We start from the raw sequence: 24,475 nt of genomic DNA, 5'->3' as shown, positions 1-24,475 counted from the left end.
GACATCTGAAGACACATTTTTGGTCCATTTCTTGGTACCATAGTTAACATCCACATGGGGAATTCTTGTTTGAAGAACAAGAAGCAGTATCCTAATTTCTAGTTTTTCTGTGACCTCACTCAATCTGAATGGTGACAAATATGCCTCCAGCCATGTCATCTACAAGGATGAAGGAACTGGGATTTTTAATGGTGGCACAGGTTACTTACATAAGCTACATATTGATAACATGAAATCTTCCCTACAAGTAAATCATCACCAGAAACTTAAGAACAATAATTACTGCTTAGTTAGAAAATAATGTTATTTTCATTGCACCTGTCATTTGAATGCTACGATTATTCTTCAAAGTGATATTACAGAGATTTCACAGAATCACAGAATGTTAGGGATTGGAAGGGATCCTGAAAGATCATCTAGTCCAATCCCTCCACCAGAGCAGGAACACCTAGATGACTTCAGATGGGATCAGTAGTAGTATTATGCACCTGCAGAGTGATTCTCAATTCAAAGAGCTTTGCCAGCATTGATTTGGCCTCCCAGCACCACTGCCCAAGCAACATCTGGATGAACTAATCCCGTTTTTTAAGTTGTTCTCAAGTCTGCAAAGAATCGAATGCTAATGATCCTGCTCAGTTTACCTCCTCTCTTTACCCATGAGGCAATCACTTATTCATTCCAAAAAGCCTGAAATAAAAGGTGCTGGTTTTGAGTCAGAGGGGGAAAGTAGTGCCTGTGTTTTCCTCTGTACATCTGGGTGTAACTAATGGATTCAAACCTAATGCAATATCAGCTCTGATACATAACTCCTTAGTAATCAGACGTTCATGCTGCCAAAAACCAAACCCCAAACCATATGCATCTTGATCTGTTCTGTCACCTTTATTTGCTCTCCACTGCAGTCATTGGTCAAGATGCGTAGCTCTGATAGGTCATGAACTTGTAAATAACACAAAAATGTTGCAAGTTGTATTATTTTTTAATGTTGCTGTTGGAATTCTCAGGGATAAGTCCTTAAATTTTGAAGGAAAACTCTAAGAGCACAAATAGAAATTTTGAAGCACACAATAACATGGTCTGTAAGTTAGTCTTCATTAACAAGCACAGCGTGTGATAAAAGGCAGCTGCAGGGGAGTAAAGCAAGTTCTTGACTGTCTCTTCTATCACATTTCATAGGAGCATTTAGTTTACAGTAGATTAATGTCCTAACCCCTTAGTTTATTAGTGTGAAACACAATCAACCCTATGTAATAAGATTAGACAGTAGGAGCTTAAACCAGTGCTAATTTTTAATCAATTTTCCACCAGTTAAAACATGATGAGAGCTAGTAGACTGGAAACTGAGTATCTGTTCATGCATCATAGAAGAGTCATCCTAATTTTTCACAAAACCGATCAGTTGCAAATAAATATTTCATGTGCTTTACATTTTTGTGCTGCTCCACTCAGATCTGGGTTCTTAGCTTTAAGAGGATAATAAAGCTCAAATGGTTGGACAACATTACCGAACAAGACTCAGTAAGATCCTGAGATGTGAGAGGTCTGATCTGATTACCCTGCATACAGGATTAAGAAATGATGGGCAGGAAACTTCAGTTTCTGCTGGAGACAGTATTGATGTTGCCAGTTGTTCTCATCAGTAGCTCTTTGTAAAGAATGACAAAACACCCAATGACTTCAGCCGACTATTCCTGAAACCCTGAGGTGGTAATAGGAAATTTTCACCATTGCTTAGTGTTGCATATGATCTGATTTCTACTGCTTGTGAGTGTTGTCTTAGACGGGCTGTTACAAAATCAGGATTTCAGCGTGCAATGCTGACCACTGCATGCTTCCCTGCCATCCATGCTCAGAGGGACGTGTTCCTGTGATGGAAGCCTCCTGTAAACTTACTATCAGGAGGCAGGATGTCTTTTTCTACTAAGTGCATGGGGGACAAAAAGCTAAATCTCTTATGTGTAACTGAAAGTTCCCTGCTGTAGCTTGGAGAGTAGAGCTTGCTTAACATGAGGTGTTACAGTTCCAGGAAGAGGGGAAGTTAGCTTTGCATAGTGGGAAACCACTGTGGCTACATAATAGTCCCATTAAATAGGATTGCATGTTCCCCTGAATTCTCATATAAAAAGCAGTCTCAATAGCAAATCTATAATTTTTCCCAGTGGCCACGTTTTATCAAAAGCCTTCAATATAACAAGGAGCTTGTCAACAACAGGAAAGTAATTTTGTCAGTTGAACATGCTATATAATTAAAGGATTAACGTTTTCTCTGAAATGGAATTAAGAAACAGAAATGGGTCTGGAGTTAACTCCTTCATGGTTAGATGACTGGCCAGGGATTTAAAGGTGTAAAATTTCATTGGGTAATGTGCTTTTTGGCTAGAGCTGTGTAAAATACTGCTGTGAAGATATTTTGGACTGAAATATTTGGAAAAATTTTCTGTCAGAATTTTGATGGAAGGAGACTATTAGAGGAAGAATGATGTGAAAACCTGGAAAGAGGACAAAGAAACGTGTATTTTCCAATCCAGCAATGCTTCAGTCTCCTACTGCAGACGGTGATCGTAAACCCATACACATACTCGCTGGCATACGCGTTTACCTAAGTTCGAAAATATGCAAATGCAAACTCTGAGAAAATACACCTTTTCAGTTTTTACATATTCAACATGGCAAGTCTCCAGCATTTCATAATAATTCTGTGTAACTCATTATTTGGGTAACAAGCATGTCTGAGCATCAACCTCTTGCATGTGGATTTCTGGGCCTGCCCAGAACACCCAGACACCTGTCAGTCCTGGCAAGACCATGTGTCTATTTTGTTACTGCCTTAGTTATGGGTTGTACATACCGAGACTAATTTTATCTTTCTTTTTCACAGGACATTAAAGCTCTTGAAATTATCACTATTGTTTCAGCGAAAAGTGTGACATGGAAACACATGTATTTTTAAGGTGAGTTTCCCACAAATATTTTGAGAGACTTTTTGACGTACAACTTTGTGTGTCCTGTAATAAATTGCAGGATTAACCACTGAGCAGCTATTAGGAGAAGACTACATGCATGTTCCTGCCCAGATTACTGTGAACAGCTTCTGTTTCCTCTCACTTTTGACTCTTGGGATGATGCAGTTCCCCTGTCACTGGACGAAGGACACTGATGGGTCATACCATCTGCACAGACATCTCATGCTATCGCTTTTTCTCTCACCTCTCTCCTTTGCCACCACTGATGTCACCACCCTTTCTTTGCCACCAAGGTTCATGACTTGAATGATATCTTGATGCCATCTTCTGCTTTGCTTCTAGCCTTACTTTTTGCTTGATTTATAGCCCTTGGCTATACCTCAGCTCCTGCAGCTTCCTTCACACTGGAAGAGGAAGCTTCTTTTTCTTTTCTCTCTGCAGACAAAGCTGTGGTCAGGACCTTCCTCAGCTCTTGCTGTGCTCCCTGATGCCTCCTTATGTCCCACCCATGCAGATCCCTCTGTCATATCACCGTGGGTCCACCGTGGGTTTCTGTACATCACAGGGTCCGTGCTAGCTCTGAATGGGCTAGTTTGGGGATCAGGAGCTGTTTAGTCATAACAGTACAGGGACAATTCTTGTTATTTATCCCTGCCCCACTTATGCCTGGCAACATTTGTGCTTCCTTCACCACTACCCTGGGTGTCTTTGCAAGGTAGTTTATTATGCTGCAATGACACACTTTACACTCAAAATGTGTAGTTTTCTCACTCGAGGCTTGCAGAATCAGCCTTTCTGCTTATTCAGTGTTGCATTTCTCCCACTCAGTTTGCTCTATGACTTGTGACTGACATGTAGCACCAAAACCATAAAAAATATTCTCTGTCAACTCCAAATATTTTTAGAAGATTGTCATGAAGCTGGAAAGGCGAAAAAATATATGCCTTTTATTTGTGGAATGAGACATTTTATTTAATCCTTTTTTTTTTTTTTAAAGATTTCAGTGTCATTAAATAAAACCAAAACTGAAGTAAAGTTGGAAGACTGAATTCGGAAATTATCAAAATGCTTTAACTACATCTGCTGTCTTTGCACTAAAAAAGGCTCCAGGTGTACAACTCCAACCAGCCATATGCAGCAGAAGAAGTTGCACACTGAGTTGTGTGTCTGCTTGTCATGGAGGTGTCTCTGCTATCCTCTGTCCCCATCACTAAGTATGAAACACCCGCAGCACGGTTTAAATGGTCTTGGCTTTCCCTCAAGCCTTTGCCTCAGACTAGCTTCTGTCTCAATGTCTGAGGTTAAAAAATGATAGCTTAGTAAACAGTAATTTTACAAACTTTTTGTTTGTAATGTTTTGTCTTAGCACAATGCACATGGTGTTTTCCATCAGACCTTTGCAAACACTTTGCAACAGGGAAGGAGTCTTTGGATAGAGCCTATTGGTATGGCACTGTAATTTAAATGGAAATATCAGACAAATTTATTCATCTTTCAGTTCCTTATGACCGAGTCAAATGTAAGCTCAACATGAATGAAAATCACAGTGTGCTGTGCTCTGCAGGAAGGCATGGGTGGTGGGATGGGTGCTCACACACATGCTCAGAAACACACACACGCTCTGCTGCTTTACAACACTGCAGGCTTTCCCCAGATGCTTGGAAAGAAGACGGACATGCGCACTAAGGAGAAACGAGGATCCTACATGAGCTGTCTGTGCTCCCACAGCAGATATTTCATTGCATTAGAGAATTGTACTATAAGAACTGATACTACTGGGGGAAGAACTAAAACCCTTGTTGATTTCCTTTTTGGTAAACCTAGACCTGCATGCTTCAATAAATGTAGAGGAGCCTAGCTCTACATTCTTTCTGCTTTTACATGAGTAAAAATAATGAGGCTTTGCTAGAAAATTATAAGCTTCTGCTACCTCCTTTGTTTTCAATAAGGAGTTCTAGTTGTTTTAAAATCTAAAAGGAGCCTTGGCCAGTAAAAAGATCTCACATTTCCCCATTTACTTGTTTGGAGGACCTAATTTAGCATTAGAAGACTGTGCAGAGAAAGGCAAAGAAAAAGCAACTGATATAGTTTGGGAACAGTTAGCTGTTTATTCTGCCCTGATTCATATTTTTTGTGCAGAACTGTGTGGCTGCTCACTTCTAAATCTGAGAGAGCCCGAGGGTTTAAAGGATAGACAGCAGTTTGGCTTGGCTGTGTCCAGACAGACACAGACAAGGATTACCTGTGCAGTGCTGATGCCCTCTGGATAGGTGATTAACACAGTGCAAGATAATTACTTTTGACATCTCTCATTCCTACTTTGAGAAAAACAGAGCGATGGTCTGGTGCAGTCGTGTATAGATCATGATGATGTGTCTCCTGACACTGCTGCAATGTTCCCTTTGCTCTCATTCATCTCAGAAATGTTCTGCTGACTCTAGAGGCAGCCAGCTGAGACCCTGCTGTAAAAGGTCTTAGAAAGGAGTTGTGGCATAGAAACAAGCCAGTCCCAGCACCCCTGGTTTTAATGCATTTAATGTTCAGTGATTGCTACAGCAGAAAATCTTCCCCCAATCTTTGTGCACGTAATTGATGGGCACGGTTTTTCAGCATGTTGCACTGCTGTTCTGAGCTGCTTTGTAATGCAAGAAGGGATAGTCTTTTTTTTTTTTTTTTTTTTTTTTTTTTGCTATAAAAATGCCAGGATCTACTTCTGGCAGGCTGGTACTGTGAGTAATAGTTCTGGTTAAGTCTCTAACCAGCAAACAGCATCAGGTCAGCCTCAGCAAACCGAAAACCAGCTCTATCAACAGACTGCAGGAATTTACATTGGTGCTTACTATACTCAGACATGAAATAAATTACCCATAATGCAAATTGTTCTCTCCTGAGCTTTGTGGCTCACAGTAGTGCACACCATCCCCAATTTGAGCTGTGATAGTGCAGCTGTGCACAGTGCAACCACACTGCCAAAAATCCTGTCTCGGATGAGGTCTCTGATGATCAGTGAATGTGTCTGGGGAGTGGAGGTCAGTGTCAAGGCCTGACCATGTTCCACCTCTCAGACTGAGGCTCTTTGGCTGGGAAGAGCCATCATGGAGAGGCTGGATGCAAGGGCTGACCCTCTGTCCCCAGGGAGCTGCATATCATCAAGAATGCTTGCCCCAGCCTTGTGCCATGGCTGTGGACCACTACCTCTTGATCCAGACCCTGATCTGGACCTGCTGCTGTGCCCTGGAAGAGGTCTGGAGATGCTGTGGCAGAAAAAGAAGACTCTTCTGGCAGGTCTGAAAAACCACCAGGATGCATTGTAACAAAATCCTTGGGTGCAGCTAGTGGACCATTTCTGGTGTTTGGAACTGTTCCGGTGACTCTCACATCCTCATGAGGAATGTTTCTTGGCATTGCAGAGATAGAGCATGCATTTTTAATGTCAGCTTACCACTGGTACATATTGAGCATAGCTTTCTTTGGACTTTCACCTCACCACAAAACTATTAACCTATATCCATACTGAGACAAAACCTATATTGATGAAACTGTTCAAATACACTGTAATCTAGGACTACTTGAGAATAAAATGGTTTCGAAGTGGCTGAACTGGCCAGGGTTGTTGGGGCTAAACCATACTGACCCATTTTAGTCTGGGGTAATTCCTTCTGGTGTTTACAGAATCACAGAATGGCTGGGGTTGGAGGGGACCTCTGGAGATCATCTAGCCCAAACCCCTTGCTAGAACCCTTTTAACTTCAACAATTTTAAAACCGATACAGATTGAGTCTTAGGAGGTGAGTTCTACCCTAGAACTAGGATTTTCAGGCTCTGAACCATTTTTTAACAGGAAGTTGCTATTTGATGAAGTTAATTTAAACAGCTAAAGCATTTGCTTTCTGCAAACTTTTTGTGCTGAAAGTGAAAACTTGAGCCTGGTAGAATGGGGTGAAGGCTGGTCCATCTCTTCCAATTTGAAAATCTCAAAACACTTTTAATCAAAAGCATTTTTTTCTACCTCCTCACTGGGAAATATTACCCTTTTCTTTCACACACTGTTAAAAAATTTCTGCATTGCAGTGTTGCTTCATGGAAATTGTAGTTCAGCTGCCCCATGCACCCTCCCATCTGTCAGGACATTTTGGTGGCATGTGTAATGGATACAATCACCCCATTGTACACCATGAGGGATCAGTCAGATTACAGTGCAAAGGCAAACCATAGTCGAATGGTTGTCACGTGGGAGCAAAAGAGTCGTACAACTGAAGCACAATTTTCTGAAAGCCACAGAGTTTGACCACAGTTTGTTGTCAAACTGCTTCCAAATGAAAAATTTCTTCCTGGTTCAACATGCTGAAATATTTTCTGTAAGTTTTCTCAAGACACATTTTCAGCTCTGTTCAATGTTTGCAAAATCATGTAATCAGCTTGGTATTTTGAAAAAAGGGAAGCGGTTGCCTGAAACTGGTTCTTAAAAAACATTTGAAAAAGGCAGCTCAATCTATTTTGTAAAATGGCAACCAACTCTTTGGGTTAATTCTCCTTGAATCTTACAAGAAACTCTTCTTTGATCTGGCAAGTTAGACTCACACTTCATAGCAAATTATCCTTCCAGTAAAGCATAATTTATCCAGGTGCAATACCCATCTTGAGACCCAAGCAATGTGCAGAAAGAGATACGGTGAACTCACACTCTGTACTGAGTTATACTGGAGTATTAGCTTGAGAAAAGAAAGATGTGTTCACTAACCTCAAGAAATTATGTCCTCTGCAAAATTTAAAACTCAATGGATACTTATCAATAACTGCCATTTTGCCTGTGTAGAAGAGGAACAGTTACATCACATATAGGTGATTTTAATCAGTTGTACAGTGAAGTTGAAATAGTGGAATCTCTTTGTTATTTTATGTTTTAAGCTTATTCTGGCGCCTCTAGCTGAAAAAAATATTTTTAAACATTGCTTCTAATTATTAATATAATACACATAATGCTACAAAACTATGCTAATAACTTCTTAAATATTTATACTATATTTACAGTAATTTATCTTTGCGTTTTTCATTGAGTTTATGTAAGACAATCTCCTCTAGGATATCTAAACAAAGCATCTAATCTATTAATTGAAGCATTTTAGAAGTGCAGTTTACCAAACATAACATTCACTTTACTGAACCCTCTGCCATGTATTTGATCTATCATCCATCTCTGAAGGGATTTGACAGTCTCTGTGGATGAAGGACTAGCACAATGATTCATAAAATTGTGTATTTTTCCAGGATGGTTCCCTAGGACTGCACATCAGGTGTGTTATGCGGCCCTTGGCCCTCTCTTTCAATGTTACTCAAGACATTGTCCCCCAAGATTTGGCTGAAGCCATGGTTTAAATGCACAGCTGGTGCTTAAATCTCAATGGATTAAGTAAAACATTAAGTAAAACACTAAGAGACTGTAAAGCACTAGAAAAAAAGCAAAGTGCCTTGGACAGAATCAATTCACGCCACATAGGAGCTGTATTTATGCCTTCCACCCCTTGGTTTTTGTGGTTCTTCTATTCCTTCTGGCAGTTTCTGCCCAGGCACAGAGATCACAGGTCTGGCATCCTGCTTTGATGGTGTTTGTCATGTGTCCCGAGGACCTATCGATCTGTGGCACACTGCTCATTCAGTGCGGTGCAGGGGGTACTGCTTCATGTGAACTACGTTAGGTAAGCACTGAGATCACAGGATGTTTACCCAAAGCATATGAAGCCCTGAAGCCTAGATTATGCAGATAAGAGATCAGATCAACTGATGACAGTGGGGCCTGCAAGAAGAGACACGACTGAGTGACAAGATATGCCCAGAGCTCTGCACCACTTTGACATGGGAGCACTGTGATACATGGGAGGTAACACACCATCCCCTTGCTCTCTGTTCCCAAATGTGTCAGATGTGATGCAAAGGGCTTCTGCCCCAACAACTGCAGCCCAGTTTTATGATAAGAAAGTTGCTCTGCTGGGACTCCAGGAGCCTATTCACTTGGTCCTGCTGGCACATAACAGCTAAAATGAACAAACCACTGGACAATAACAATAAACAAATAAGGAGGTTCAAACAAGAATATTACGGAAATCACAGGTGATGCTCATTAGTAATCAAAACTCAGAAATGGAGGTATGTGATAAGAAAAGCTAAAAGTGGTAAAAAAAATCTCTGATGCATAAAGTTGGTTAAAGGGAGTAATTCTAGAAAAAATTCTCACTGTGAAATGGTCACTTAGGATGCCCAGAACGGAAGAAGATAATTCAGCACTGTAGCTTAAAAGAGCTTTTCTAACCTGCTAATGCTGATTTTCTTACTAACCAACCCTGAGAGACTAGCAGAGGACTGAAAATTCTGATTTAATGCCAATATTTTAAAAGTAAATAGGATAACCATAGTATGTATATAGCTGGGTAGCCTGGCATAGGTGCTGAGTGAAGTTGCAGAAAGGTTGTTGTAACAAATCATTTGAGATAGTTTTTTTGATAAAAGGTCTCGTAACAGAACCTTGGTGTCTTTTCTGAGGAAATTTGATGTTTGAGAAAGATAACAGTGATGCTGTCTTACCATGATCATGATGATTGTGTTTCACCATTGTGTTTTGCCCAAAGCAGCCCTAGGGTTTGCTCTGCGATACTGTAACATCTGAAATGCATGGAGACTGGCAACAGCCATTTAGGCAGTTTGGTAGCCCATCATCCAGTCTAAGCTCTAATGTCTTTTAGAGAGGAAAACAGGGGCTATCAGCATATTGTCCCAAGTCCTGTGGAGCTAGATCTGATATGCTTGTGTCGTATAGTCAATAAGCACAGTTAGGATGCTGCAGAGTCTACATTGTTAGTCTTGCACAGGTAGCAAAGAGAAACAGTAGAATATTTGACTGAGTCCCATTTGGTGTGCAGATAAAAGAAACACATTTCAGATTTAGCATTATGTTAAAAATAGGTTATATAATAGACATGTATCCAAAATTGATTGAAAATAACTGAAAACAGAGAAACAGTGTGCTAGAAGATCATTCCCAGTATGCTTCTCAGAGATCTGATTTTGACCAAAAGATGCTCAAAGTCTTTTTCGGTATATGGGGAGAACTCATGAAACCAGTGCTAGTGAAAGTGGGAAAGAGTAAAAAAAGTGGCATTTGTAAATCATGGAATGCTTACATCATCTATATGTACTGAGAGAGTCAGTTGGTGAATAGAGTAATATGTCAGTTCTGGACCATAATGCTAGAAAAACAGTAAGGATAGAATATGCTTATAAAATATGGCACTTTACTCTGTGGATTAATCTGAAAAACACATAAAAATCACATTAGGCAGCCCATGAAACATGTGGTCTTATGGTAACATAACAGCTAAGTTTGTGAATGCCATCCTTCATTGCAGAATCAAGCGGCAATCAAAATAGGAAAGAGGGTATTATCTCTGTCTCCAACATGAATAAGAACACTACCAACTACAAACCTTGTCCTCTCTGCAAAAAGGACACTGAGAAACTGGACTGTGTTCAGAAAAGCATTATAAGAACAACTTAGGGTCTATAAAGCATACATGACAGATTAAGATTTAAGAAACTTAGTTTATTTTATTTTTCCAAGAGAAGATTTGGAGGTGGATTAATTCCAGCCTAGAAATGCTTACATGGAAAAATACTTCAGATAATTGCAGACACTGATTTAACAGAAAAAAAGTCATATTGAGATCAAGTAGTTGAAAACCGGTATGAGACAAGCAGATGAAAAATGAAGTGCAAATCTCTAAAAGGGAAACTACTTAATCTTTGGAACCATCTGGCTATGGATGTGGTGCATTCTACCATACCTGATGCTTTTAAGTCATAAATGGATATTTTTTCTAAAAGATATACATAAAGCTCAAACAGAAAATATAACGTCAATGCAGAATTATTAGGCAAGGTTTTCCTGGCTTGCAAACGGTAAGGCTGTATGATCCTAATGCTCCCTTTGAATGTCTGGCTCTTTCCATTGGCCACATGAATGTGGCAGTAGCATAGCTAAAGAGGATCTATGGTTAATTGTGAAGCTTGAAGGATCCTCTAGGTCAAGTTATTCTAGAATTCTATCCATGTTGCCTATACAGCATTTTACAAAACATTTTTAAACAGCTGCTCTATATTTCTAGGGCAGGACCAGCTGAATCTCATCAGAAGCAAGATATGACCCTAACATCAATTATGACAACCACTCTAACCTCATGTGATTGTGTTTCCAACTATTGGGCACATGTGGCAAGCCCTAAACCGGGATTCACAGGCTTCACGCATGAACTGTGAACTTTAACATGCTGAACTCATAGGAGCCCCCCAGACATCTCTAATGTCCTTGAATTCAAGACATCTCAATATAACCCACCAATAATAATGAGAAGCACGTATAATATAATGTGCATGTATAATAAATAAATGCACATATAATATAACGTGCTCTGAGCACTTTTGAGAGACAGATGAGAAAGTACTCTGCAAGGCTATACATTGGTGGCTGTATACATGAGCTACAAATACAGGGAGTGATGGAGTAGAAGTTATATGCTTGTGGATTCAGAGCTGTGATTTCATGGCCAAAATACAGTAAATCTGCAGATCTCTGCAAATCCCTAATTTTTCCTGCAGTTTTGTTCTTCCTGTGTTATACAGACAGGTGGTCTACAGCAATCATATATCACTAAAAATACCACAAAGCTGCCTTTGAATGATTCAGATCCAAGTAATGCAGTGACTACAGCCAAAATCTCCCATCAGCAATGCCCTGTCCTCCTTGCCAGATGCCATAACTGTCCTCCACGGCTCCCGGTAGACCCATTTTCCTTCTGATAGGAGCTGATTTACTTTATTCAAGTCCACCCTGCCTCACTGTGGGGAGATAGATGGGATGGTAACAGCTGATCCAGGTGGGTCAGACATCACCCAAAAGCTACCTGGAGCAGCTGCTGACAGAGGAATGACTTGGGGTGAAGGGGAGGGCAGGACTGCGGGGGGCCAAGATAGCTCAATGCAGCTCTGCTGATCACTGACCTGCTGCCTTCTCTGGAAAGACTAATTTTTTGCCACTGAAGTTGTAAAGTCACCTTATTTTCTCACCCTTCAGGGTGTCGTGTACCTTTTCACCCTTCAAGATGTTGTTGGTCCTAGTTGCAATGTGACACATCCCAGTATCTGACCAGCACACAAAACAACCTGCCAGCCATCTCCAAGGAAAGCTTCCACAGGGAAGCTACATTCCTTCAGATGTTAGCCACCACAATTACTGTTTTCTAAACAGAGTATTCTTCACCTGCCCTTTAATTAAATGAAACTCTTTATTTGAAGAAAAAAAATCATCCAGGGTGTTCTTTACTATTTTTCATCCCAAGTATTTCTGCTGAGGTTTGTGAGTGATGACTTGTTCATTCTTGCTGTCCTGTGTCAGGTTAGGTCATGTCTTCCAAAAGAGCAGTCACCTATAAATGTGGGGTATAAATCCTTGAGGAAGGCTATTTTTCTGTTGAGCCTGTAACTGGAGCTTGTTACATACATTAACAAGATTTTATTTTCGTTTTTGTTCTCTGCAGTGGACACTTACCACTGTTATCTCAGCAGCCTCATGAAGCATGTTTGACCTGCCTATCGCTGAACATAGAGATTCCTGATGACAAAGAATAAGAGGCCCTCTTAAAATCCAGACCGAACTATTGCCCTTCTGCCTTTGGATGTTTTCAGTGAGTCATTTCCTCTTCTTTTATTTATTTTGTTGTTTAAAGACACCATAGTAGGATAATCTGACTTCCAAAAAGTAACAGCAAAGTAGAGGCATGGTTGACGTGGTTTAGTGCTGGCCATAACCCTGCTTTGAGGTGGAGATTGGACTCCAAGATGTCCCTTACAACCAGCGTTTCTGGAGGTCTCTCAACCTAGGATAAAATGTATCAGTGGAAAAAATCAAGTGGACTTACTGAGGGATGACCGTCTTGAGCCAACCTAGCTTAAAATGAATCTATGGTTTAAGTCACCTCTCAGAATGCAGAAGGGACAAATGTAATTTTATTTCCTAGGATGAAAAAGAAAGGTGGTATGACAGAGCTGTGTAATCTGTTCCTGTTTTTTATCTAGAACAGGTTTGCCAGATTCATGTCAGAAACAATTTACGTGGATTTGCAGCTCCTAAAGTGTGGACATGTATGGATTTGAACAAATCCAGTTTCTCCTCACCCAAAACCTGTTTTGAATCCAAGGCAAGGTTCAGAATCGGTAGCCCTATGAATATTTGAGTAAGTTAATCTTACATAGGATATGGCCAATAATATATAGTGTAGTTTAAGAAGAAGGATTATGGAAGATTTTGATAGGAAAAACTTTCGAGAACCACTAATTTCAGCCATGAATTCCTGTTAATTAGTTTCAGAAAACTAAGTTGTTCATACTACGTTTGGATGATTAATGTGGTGAAAACTGTTGGTAACTCATCAGTTGTACATCCTTAACGCCTTCTCAAGAGTCTTATGTTACTTGGCTTGGCACTTTTCCATTTATTGGTAGCAGTCAAGCAACTCAAATACATTCCTCTTTCATCCACTTAAACTGCTGTATGGGATCAAAGCCAACTAACGTATCAAGTTAGGGCACAAGAAGATATAAAAATAAGTCTTGTATTTCTTCTACTTTTCCTGCAAGATAATTTTAAAGGTGTGGCACTGAGAGTTAGGGCTTTTGTGGTAGAAGAAGCATAAAATGGTGTTGCTTAATGCAATGAGTTCCTAGTATCTATGCAAAAAATCTAGCAAGAAAATAAATCACCCATTGATGATTTATGCCAGCATGAACTGGTGATAGAAAAAGAATGAGGTGAGAATCAGGCCCATACAACTTCCTTTTTTGATTTACTTGGATGAGATCCCAAATGCCCACACACTTAGGCATGATTATCCTCAATTTGCCATTTTGTGCAATTTTATTTGGCCAGCTCCATATTTAGCAGAAACTGGAGATGTTCCACCGAAGTCCTATGGAGAAAGCCAGATGATCAGAGCTCCATAACACAAAAGAAAGCTCAACACTTATTGGAATGTATAAAGAGAAAACTCCCATCTCTCCCAAAACTCACATCAGAATCTGGAACTGTGCTAAGGATTTAATTTAGCAAGTTTCTTTCACAATAGCCTGCTCCCCATGAAGACAATAGTGTCTTCTATCATTTCATTCAAAACCACTCTTTTTTTTGATGCTGTTGTTGCACAAAACAATAACAGCTATGCAAATTTATTTTCTAGCACAGGCCTAGAGTAAAATCCAAGGTTTAATGAGAATTTTGCTACTGATCTCAAGAGCAGAATTTAATGAACTCTGCATGCGCACTTGCATACGGATGAGAGCTTCATTCAGTAACCCACACCTTTCTTTCTTTCTTTTGCTTTGACAGAGCATGTAGCTTCTTATAGAGATCCAGCTACCCTTTGTAGTGAACTTGCTTATCAGACTATAAATTCAAAATTCCTTTAGAAAAGTTTGCAAAACAAGACTTATAAAGATATATGAAATATATCCCCAGCTCCCTGTGTACACATGCTGTATGGCATACCATTATGTCATTTTCCCTGGGTCTGCCATAAAAGGCAAGAACTTGAGTGTAGAAGTCAAGCGGCTGACGAATGTGTGTAATTTAGTGAAACTATTGGGCTAATCCCCTTCCCCCCACCCTCTTGGCTGAGCTGTGAAAGCCATGAGCCAGCTGGATGAACTCTCTAAAAGGAGGAACAGATACCAGCTCTCTGATAAGAAACAGAGCATTCACTTGTCCTAGTTACAGTCAGGAAACAATCAGCACTAGCTCTCTCTCACAAGAAGGATGACTTTCTTGCATGAAACATATAACCAGCCCTGTATTTAGCAGCAGGGCCAGATCCATTGAAACATATGGAAGGACCTCTAGTGGCACACATTATCTTTTATTTCAGAAACAAAGCTTTGCATGTTTGGGCCCTGCATTACCCAAACATTTCTTATCTATCATAAGGGAGGGAAAAAAGGCTTTTGATAAACGAAATGCAGAAGCATAGCCTATTCAAGTTCTTATTTACATCCAAATTTGTCTTCATGCTAGTGCCAGCAACAGACAACAGCATATCTTAGACCATATCCTAAAGGATTTTGGTGCCTAGATTAGAACTAAGGTGCCCATTCCAAAGCTGCAACACTGAAACCTCCTGCAGCTACAGCGTACCTTACAGATACATGAAAATCGTTCACACTTGATGCTGTGTTAATGCCTATGGTTCATAACAGCATGTATTGGTGAATGTTCATGGGCACTTCAGATATGACAGTGCAAAATAACTTGCAACCTAAACAGCAAAGGCCACCCTTAATCCATGAAATGCTACCTAAGGTTCCCAAAGGAACATGTAACTTTGTTAAGCGTTTGCAGATAATACCTGGCATTACAGAACAGAGCTTGGAACACCAACAGTGTCAGACATGATTTTATATTAAAATAATTGTTCGTAGGTGTTAAATTAGGAGATAAAGGACAGTGTCCATTGCCATTTATATAAAATCTTGCCTGGACCACTTGCCCAAGAGATGTGAGGCATTTTTTTCCTGAGGATTTTGAAGATGTGTTGTTAAGGTGATGTTGCTTTTCTTACCTCACTGCAGACTGAAATACTGTAGAAACACTCTCCAAGTCTTCTAGCTGAAGTGGAGCAATTAGCAGTCCTGTATAGGTAGAGGAGAGAAAGCCCATGAGAAGGACAGAGAATGGAGGCTATAATAAAATGTATGATCAGCTATAGAAACTGAATTGAACTTGCCATATTATATTGACTTGACATGTTGTATAGTAAAAAAACATGAAGTTCTGGAAGTACCTGTATTCTCTAGGCAATCTAACTAACATCTTTGTCATGTACTTTTGTTGATTCATCAAGTTTCTGGTTAACTTTCAGTCATAGTTAGATTCCTGGCTACTAATTACATACAAATGTATTGAGGACAAGAAGATGACCAGGAATAGTCAGTATGGCTTTAGGAAGGAGAAATCACTCCTGACCAAATGAATAGCTTCCTATGATGAAATGACTGGCTCAGTGGACAAAGGGAGACCAGTGGATGTTGTTTATCTTGATGTCAAAGAGTCTTTTGATGCTGTCTCCCACAGTACCCTCCTAGACTCATTGATGAAGTAGGGGCTAGATAAGAGAACACTGAGTTGGACTGAAATCTGGGTGAACTTTTGAGCTCAAAGCACTTGGAATCAGCAGTACAATGTCCAGTTGAAGGCCAGTCTCTAGTGGTATACACCAGGTATCAATATTGGAAACAGTGCTGATCAAAAGCATTGTAATAACTGTGACACTGAGATAGACTGTACTCTTACCAGCTTTGCAGATGATACATAACTGGAAGGAGTTATTGGCAAATCAGATGATGGTGCTGCCATTCAAAGGCACCTGAACAGTCTGGACAAGTAGGCTCAGCAGAATCTCATGAAGTTCAGTAAAGGGAAATGTAAGGTTCTTCTCCTGGGGAGGAACAATCCCAGGCAGGCACTGGGAACCTACTGGCTGGAAAGCAGTTCTTCAGAGAAGAACATGGGGGTAAACACCAAACTGATCATGAGACAGCAAAGAACTCCAACAGCTGGGAAGAACATTGCCAGGAGGTGAAAGGAGGTGATCTTTCCCCTCCACTCATCACTGGTGAGAGGTATCTGGAGTGTTGGGTCCAGTTCTGGGCTCTCTACTACAAAAGAGACATAGGAATACTGGAGAAGATCCAGTGAAATGCTATGAAGATGATTAAGCAACTGGAGTACCTCCTAAAAGAGAAGAGACTTAGAGAGTTGAGGCTGTTTAGCCTGGGGAAGAGAAGGCTCCAAGGGGGATCTTGTCAGTGCACATGAATATAATACCTGATGTGAGAGCATAAAGAAGAAAGAGTCAGGCTGGTTGCAGTGGTAGGGCAATAGGAAATGGGTGCAAACTCAAATTTCTCAAATGTAGGAATTTAATTAATTAATTTATTTATTCTGAAATGGTGGCTTGACACTTGGACAAGTGGTGATGTCTCCATCCGTGGAGATATTCAAGACCCAACAGGACAGGCCCTGAGTAAGCTGTGCTAGGGTGATCCTGCTCTGAGCAGGGGTTGGACTAGATGATATGCAGAGGTTGCTTTCTGTCTCAGCATGCTGCAGTTCTGTCATTCTGTAATGCTTAATTCCAACATGACGCTAGGGAGGCATGTATGTTCATGACATTCTTTTAATCTTCCTTATCACCACAAAGACAGAACACCAAAATAAAATTATTTGAAAAAAATGTCTTCAGTATTAAAGAAATATCTTTGAGAAATAATTATTTTCATCTGTAGGGTGGACATGAGGATTATTTTTCAGTGAGGTGCAAAGCAGCTCCATGGCTGCATATCAGTAAATAATTATAAGTCTCATGGACTAAGGGAAGGAAAAATGGAGATTCTTTTGGTAGCTGAAAGATTGGAGAAGAGAGAAAGCAGGAGTGAAAGAGAATAAATGACACATCATGGCTGATCAGGTAATACCATTTATTTAATTGCATTGCCATTGCCTTTCCAATACTGTTCCCTCTTTTTCATAATGCAGTCTGTCTTTCTACTCTAAACACTTAGAGGCACAATCCATGCCTTGTTCAAACAGTTTAATTAAGACTAAAATTGAAAGTAAAATACTCGTCTGGTCCAACAACAAATCCTACTTTCAATCTTGTTTTTAATCTGTCTATAACAAACACTGTTTTGTTTTTTACACAAAACAACCCCCAACTGATCCATAGCATCCTAGAGAGGCACTCTTAGCTAATTCAATACTGCACTATTTCCATATAACAAAAATCAACATTGGAATTTGAAAAGCCTTAAGTAGGCCATCTGTGTTATGTGTTTTAACATACATTTTTGATCCTTGCTTCATTCCAAGTTTCACAGAACATCACGACTGATCATCAGGTTTTAATGGTAGCCCATTAATGTTCAGTGATCTCCTCAAAACAAGAAGTCAAACAAGGGTCTATATTCACCAATTTTTTGCTTGACAAAAGTCAAACAAGAGTCTATACTCACCAAAGTTAAAGCTTGCCTAATCCTTCTGAAGCTTTATACCTCCCACCCAAAGGGGTGTGAGATCCAACTAGAAGCAATGAGCTGCGCACGTGCACTCAATCCCAAACATCAACCCCTGCCAGGACAGAGAAGCATCTCACTGCCCCAGCATGGAGCTAGATTTCTGGCTTGGAAGGTGATTCCCACTTCAAAACAGCTCTCAAACTTTGCTAGATTTTCTTGTTATTCACCTCTTATATAGTTTCTCACTCTAAAAATTTAGCAGAAAGCTTCTATCTCAAGCTTTCAGTAATGAAAGTTATTTTAAAAAGTCAAATGGGGTAAACAGCCAATTTTTTTTTTTTTTTTATTTCCTATGCAGGCTGTTTTAAGTCTCTTCATAATTTCTAAGAGCTAAAAAGAACTGAGGAGTTCAATTTTGAAAACAATTTCGTCTGTAGATTATGACAAGCAGCCAGGGTAGGCCTGCAAGTTGCTGTGTAAATCAGTCCCTGCAAGTGTTCAGGCTGGCCACACAGCTTCTGCTTGGAGAGGGAGAGGATGCACTCTGGCAAAAAGCACATCCATGTAAAAGAAGATGTTGTTTGGAATGCAATACCACCCAGCAGCTTGGAGGTTGGTCTTGGTATATGTTTGACAAGATAAACATTGCAGGTATTCTGAAAATGGCTGAAGGGCTGAAACAATCTCCTTGAATGGAAGGAAACCAATGCCTCTTTGGATCAGTCACTACTTCTCTGTGTTGCTTCAGATTTAAACAAAAAATATTTCTTCACTCAGTCATTTTCTATTCTATGTCTAGAGACTCCTGACATGTCTGCTCCATCATGGCAAGACATCCCCCATCTACCAAGGCCAAGCTTCTGTTAAATACCTCAGGTCTGCAGAAAACTTTCTTGTACCAACTTTCTTTCACTGATTAAACTGGCTTCTCACAAGAGTGAAGTACGCTCATTATGTTTGTGTTTGATTTATGTTTGGGTTGGGTTTTTTGGCCAACATAACAGCATCTTTCCAGGCATTCTGATATCTGCCAGTGTTGGGGAAGTAGTTGCATTCCTGAGAAATAAAGTAGGTCTTGCTGTTAAGTTGAATGCTTAGGGTAAGTTATAAGAATATAATTTTCCTTCGGGTAATTTTTCAGGCTACTGCTGGAACCTGTCTGGCATAAAGTAGTTCTGTGCCACTGGAGCTACATGAAAGAGCTGAAAGGCATCATAGATACCCCAGAGGGGTGCCATGTTTTCTTTGTGGGGAGGAAGGTGGAAGAAATGTCCTGATATTACCAGTGAGGAGATGAAATAGTGATGAAACTCTATTCCCGTAAGCAGAATCCTCTCAAGTTTCCTGTTTGCTGGTGTACGAGTCCTTTGGCATAGGAGAATATGGTTGAAACAGTTTCTGTCAGACCATGCGATGGGATGAGGAAGAAGAATAGGCTGCAACCCAAGAGGCTATTCACTATTATAGCTTGCTAGGGGATCTAGCTCCTGCTAGGTGGCATGTCTGAGGTCAAGGGGTGTGTTGCAATCTGCCTGAAAATGCCTGGGATGGGTTACAAGGAAGACTGAAACCTGGGCCAACTGTATTTGCCTTGTGTTTAGTGTGGCAAGTATGAACATCCCAAAGTCCAGGCTTAAGTCCTTCTGAGTTGGAGTCATGAATTGTACAAACTAACATTGTGAATATAGGAAATAATTTGGAGTTGAATACAGATCTTATTTGTTTGTCAAAATACGACAGCATCTCTAGTGAGTAGAGCTGTTGGAGAAAAATATGTGCATATATTTACATGGATGAGAGCTACCTTAGCTACTTGTCATAGTTTAACCCCCGCCAGCAACTTAGTCCCACACAGCCACTCACTCACCCTCTCCCTGCCCCCTGTGGGTTGGAGGAGAGAATCAGAAAAGCAAAAGTGAGAAAACTCATGGGTTGAGATAAAGACAATGTAATAGGTAAAGCAAAAGCCACGCATGCAAGCGAAGAAAAACAAAGAATCAATTCACTACTTTCCATCGGCAGCAGGTGTTCAGCCATCCCCAGGACAGCCGGTCTCCCTCACATGTAACGGTTACTTGGGAAGGCAAATGCCATCACTCTGGATATTTCCACCTTCCTCTCCCTGCCTTTTATTGCTGAGAACGAAGTCACAGGGTATGGAATATCCCTTTGGTCAGCTGGGGTCAGCTGTCCCAGCTGTGTCCCCTCCCAACTTCTTCTGCAGTTCCAACCTACTCTCTGGCAGGGTGGTATGAGAAGCAGAAAAGGCCTTGACTCTGTGTAGGCACTGCTCAGCAATAACTGAAACATCCATGTATTATGAACGCTGTTTCCAGCTCAAATCCAAAACATAGCCTCATACTAGCTACTATACAGAAAATTAACTCTGTCCCAGCCAAAACCAGCATGCTGCTCCAATAAGAAAAAAGTTTTAAATTAAGAGTTGTCTCTTTATTTCATGAAGTGTGGTGTGGTGCAAATAACAAACACATTGAGGACCTAAAGTGCTTCTTAACAGAGTGCTTGGAGCCCTGACTATTCTTGGTATTCTCATCCTGCTGCTGCTCTGGAATCCACTCATGAAACAGTTTCATAGGAGCCTCTTTTCATTTTATATGCCTTTTGAGGTACAATTAGTTCTCAGAAGAAAGTGTTCTGTATTCAGATGTAAATTCACAAGTCCAAGCTTATTTCTGCCATTTTAACTGATTAAATCATCTATCTGTATGCCTACTTTTATTGGGACAGTGCAAACCATTTCTAAGTAATGCAAAATGTATTTTTGTGGATCTAATTTCCTGGAAAGCTGCCAGGACCTCTTGTCTCATTTGAGTATGGTGTTGTGGGAAACAAACATGAACAAGAGAAGCTGCGGAAAATGAGGTATTGATAGAGCTGCTAGGAAATTTGGGTAAAATTAGACTGTTTTACAGTTTTCTATTTTACAGAACATTCTAGACAGGTTTTTAGTCATGAATATAACATGCCCCTACAAATGGGAGGTTACACAGCACATAATGAAAAATGTTTTCCTGACTAGAATGTTTCATTTATATCTGTGCCAGAAATAAAATAGTCTCTGATTTACAGTTCTGCTGGCTGAACAAATTGTTTGGTGTGGAAACTTCAACAAAATTTTATGGCCTTACTTTTCTCATTAGGCATCTTTCTCTGTCCCCTGAAAACATACTTCATGCTGAATTCAGCCCTCCTTGTTCCTCCTTTCGTTTTGCTACTGAGTTTGATCTCTTCAACATGGTAAGTTAGAGTTTCAGCCATTATATCTGATTTTGTTGCCAAAGTCTTCTTTCCAGGAGTAAGGCTTTTCCTCCTGTGCTCTTGTTTTCCTTAAACAAAAAAATATATGAATATTATTTAGCACATCTTTTGGAAGTCCTTTCCTTCTTGGCATTTCCATCTGTTTAAGTCCTTCTGGTACACCTCCCTGTTTAAAGTCAATTACTTTTTGTGACTACATTAGCCCTGATCATATCTGCCATTATCATATCACCAGTACCAGTTTTATACTCCAGGTGACATCCCAAGGGGTTTGATAGTTTCATTCTGTTGCTACTAATTACTCTTCTCTTTCTGTGCTCTAATATGAACACTCTTGGCTAGGACATACTCATTCATGTTGCTGTGAATGTCGTCTAACTGACCCAAGCTATCACACCACCCAATGTGGAGTCATGGCAAAGATCTGGGAACCTCTTCCAAATGAGCTTGAACCTTGTACTGTCTGGCAGGCAGTATTGCTACTGCAGCACAGTTGGACATCCAGGCTAAATACTCTTGCATTGTAGCATGGCCAGGTAGCCCAAGCATGGCTCTGTACAGACATAGCTATGCTCTTTCTGGGTCTGGGATGTAGTGACATCAATGGTACTCCAGGAATTCCTGAGTCTGGGATGTACTAACATTGATGGTACTCCAGGAATCTCTGTGCTGATCTCTGTTGTGCAATGAAGATATGCTCCTGAACTCCCAGTCCCCTCTTCACACAAAGACACAGGTATGCAGCTGCAGATGCATAAATTTTACCTTTCATTCACAAAAAGATTTACCTTGTCATTAAAATTTGAATCTATGTTTCTCAGAATCCTGACCTGGCAAGATGTTCAAGAACATGCTTAAAACTCACCAAATTGCAATTTATAGAACTTACAGCATCCACATAAGGCAACTGTTTCTATTTTCATAGAGAGAATGAACACCTGAATAAATATAATCATGGAAAGTAACATAGCTCTCCAAGAAGTATAAAATGAAGTTAATATGTGGCTTGATCTTCCATAGTGTGGTTCGTGTCATTGGTTATACTCTTAAATCTCTCCTGTACTGCAGACCTGGTAGGTATGAACAATGAATCCTAAAATGTGACACCCTAGCTTCTCTTGCCAAACCATGTGAATAGACACACGTATAAGTGGCACTGTGGGAACCATGTAATCTGCATTCTTTCATCTCTTCCTGCAAAGGACCTTTGTCGATATCCCAGAAGACAGCAGTCAAATTGAATGGGCTTTAAGGAGGACCACCTTTTCATTACAGATAGCTGGAATCACAGGCAGTGGAAAGGTGCTGCCCGGAACATATCCCTCAGGTACAGTAGGGTCCTGCAAGCACCTCTGTCACTTCCATGTTGACTTTTGCAATAGATTAGTCACAGGCCAGACTGATTTCAGTAAAATTCCTCTTCTTGAGGTCTGATTTACTAAGTATTTGCAATACAATTATCAGTGAAGAATGGGAAAATGATGTGGAAGGAAGTAATTTGCTGACTGTATAATGATTCAGATGCATTAAGAATGAAATGATCAGACTTTTGCTAAAGTCTTAATTTGTCTTTCATATAACTGTGTTACTGATGTGTTTTATTATCCTACCTATAAAAGACACATAGAGAGGGTCTCACTTTTTCTGGATTTCTGGATGGAAGCATGAGACTTTAGTCTTCATAAGAATCCATCACTACTAACTAGACACAGTCTCTGCTACTGCCAACATCACTTAGACAGAGGGTTATGCTCCTAAGTTTTTACTTGCAGTCTGGAGGTAGAGTTCTTATCGCCCTGCAAGATCTAGCTCACAGATATCCCCCTTTTTACTTTGGCGTAGGAACCATCCACATCTGGTCAATCCTGAGAACTTCTTCACAGTGGCAGGATGAGTGCTGTCTTCAGTTCAAAAGTCATAATAAACACATCTGATAACAAATAAAGCAAAACAAACCCCAAAACAAGTCTGTCCATCAGAATTCCTTCTACTGGAAGAAACTGTTTGACATTTAACCTCAATGGCAACAAAAAAACCCATTGCCACTGCTCAGCTTTGCTCACAGTCTCAATAATGAGGACAAGGCAATTGTGGGTTCCACCCTGGGGCACTTTGGTCATTGGTGCCACATATGCCTCAGTCCCCTGCTCTCTTTAGCAGCACATTAAATGCACTGAGACGGGGCCCTTCAGTGCTCCTGCCTACTTCAGAACAGCAGCAAGTGTCTTTTCCAGCTTCTTTTTGCTCTCCGTGTCAGGTCACTGGGGAACTGTCCAGCAAATGAGCACCTTCTAAAATCAAGATGGCTTGGAGATTTATTTCGTGCCACTATGTCTGAGGCCCACCAGGGATGGAAGATAAATAGTTGTGACTTTCAGGCTAGGACAAAGCTCAGCAATTCAGGACTGAACAGTAATAAAAAACAGAGGGGAATCACAGAAGAGAAAACTGGCCACAATTACAGCCCCTGCAGCTGTTCACACCATGTTCAGTGCCACAGTTAAAGAAAATGTCCCAAAGAGCAGGGTGTTAACAAAGGATACAGACCTTTGGGGGCATTTGTACTTGGTGGCAAAAGTTCTCAGAGTCTGAATGTCATAGACACAAAACTCTTAAAATCACAGCATGAGTATTGACACAACTAAGGAATACTTGATTCTTTAATTCAGAAATTCTTAATTCCTATCTACTTCCTGCCTCTGGCAGCACAAGAAGTTCAGTGCTGCTGAAAAGAATGTGAACACAACTGTCTTCACCTGTCTATCACAGGACTTTGCCTGAAGCACCATTTTCCTCATTTCAGTGTTCTGTGCTGATCCTTGCCATGCCAACTGCCTCAGGAGGGATGCTGCAAAGCACCACGGCACATGGCTCCTCCTCTTCACTTTGAAGCAAATTGTTCAAACCATTGAGGACAAGATCAACTCAGCACCTGTTTGAATCACAGGTGGGTGGCATCTTCTTAAGGGGCTGTGGTTTGGGAGATGTTACAGTCTGATGAAAGCTCATCTGGAACCACTGGGGATCATTACACTTCTTTTAGTCAGTCACAGATTAGTCCAGCCAGATTGTCTAGATTTAGATAATTCTGCACAGAAGAGGGCTGTAAACAGACATTTTGCTTG

At 40.5% G+C, this 24,475-nt stretch overlaps 1 long non-coding RNA gene across 8 annotated transcripts in view; it reads left to right on the top strand.

Annotated features, from left to right (window-relative positions):
* The window catches only part of LOC110363009 (uncharacterized), a 68,046-nt gene that overhangs the window by 5,938 nt on the left and 37,633 nt on the right, over nucleotides 1-24,475 (top strand). For 6 of the 8 annotated variants that reach the window (XR_010468944.1, XR_010468947.1, XR_010468946.1 and 3 more), the window contains exons 2-4: nucleotides 2,879-2,951; nucleotides 12,548-12,694; nucleotides 24,154-24,297. This is a non-coding gene — a long non-coding RNA (uncharacterized LOC110363009). Of the gene's footprint in view, nucleotides 1-2,878; nucleotides 2,952-12,547; nucleotides 12,695-21,232; nucleotides 21,330-22,552; nucleotides 22,678-24,153; nucleotides 24,298-24,475 lie in introns of all 8 variants that reach the window. The other 2 variants (XR_010468945.1, XR_010468949.1) reach the window with 2 other exon arrangements.

Source organism: Columba livia, chromosome Z (assembly GCF_036013475.1).
Source record: "Columba livia isolate bColLiv1 breed racing homer chromosome Z, bColLiv1.pat.W.v2, whole genome shotgun sequence".
NCBI lineage: Eukaryota > Metazoa > Chordata > Aves > Columbiformes > Columbidae > Columba > Columba livia.
The sequence above is the reverse complement of the archived record's forward strand: the minus strand, read 5'-3'. Positions and strand labels throughout refer to the sequence as shown.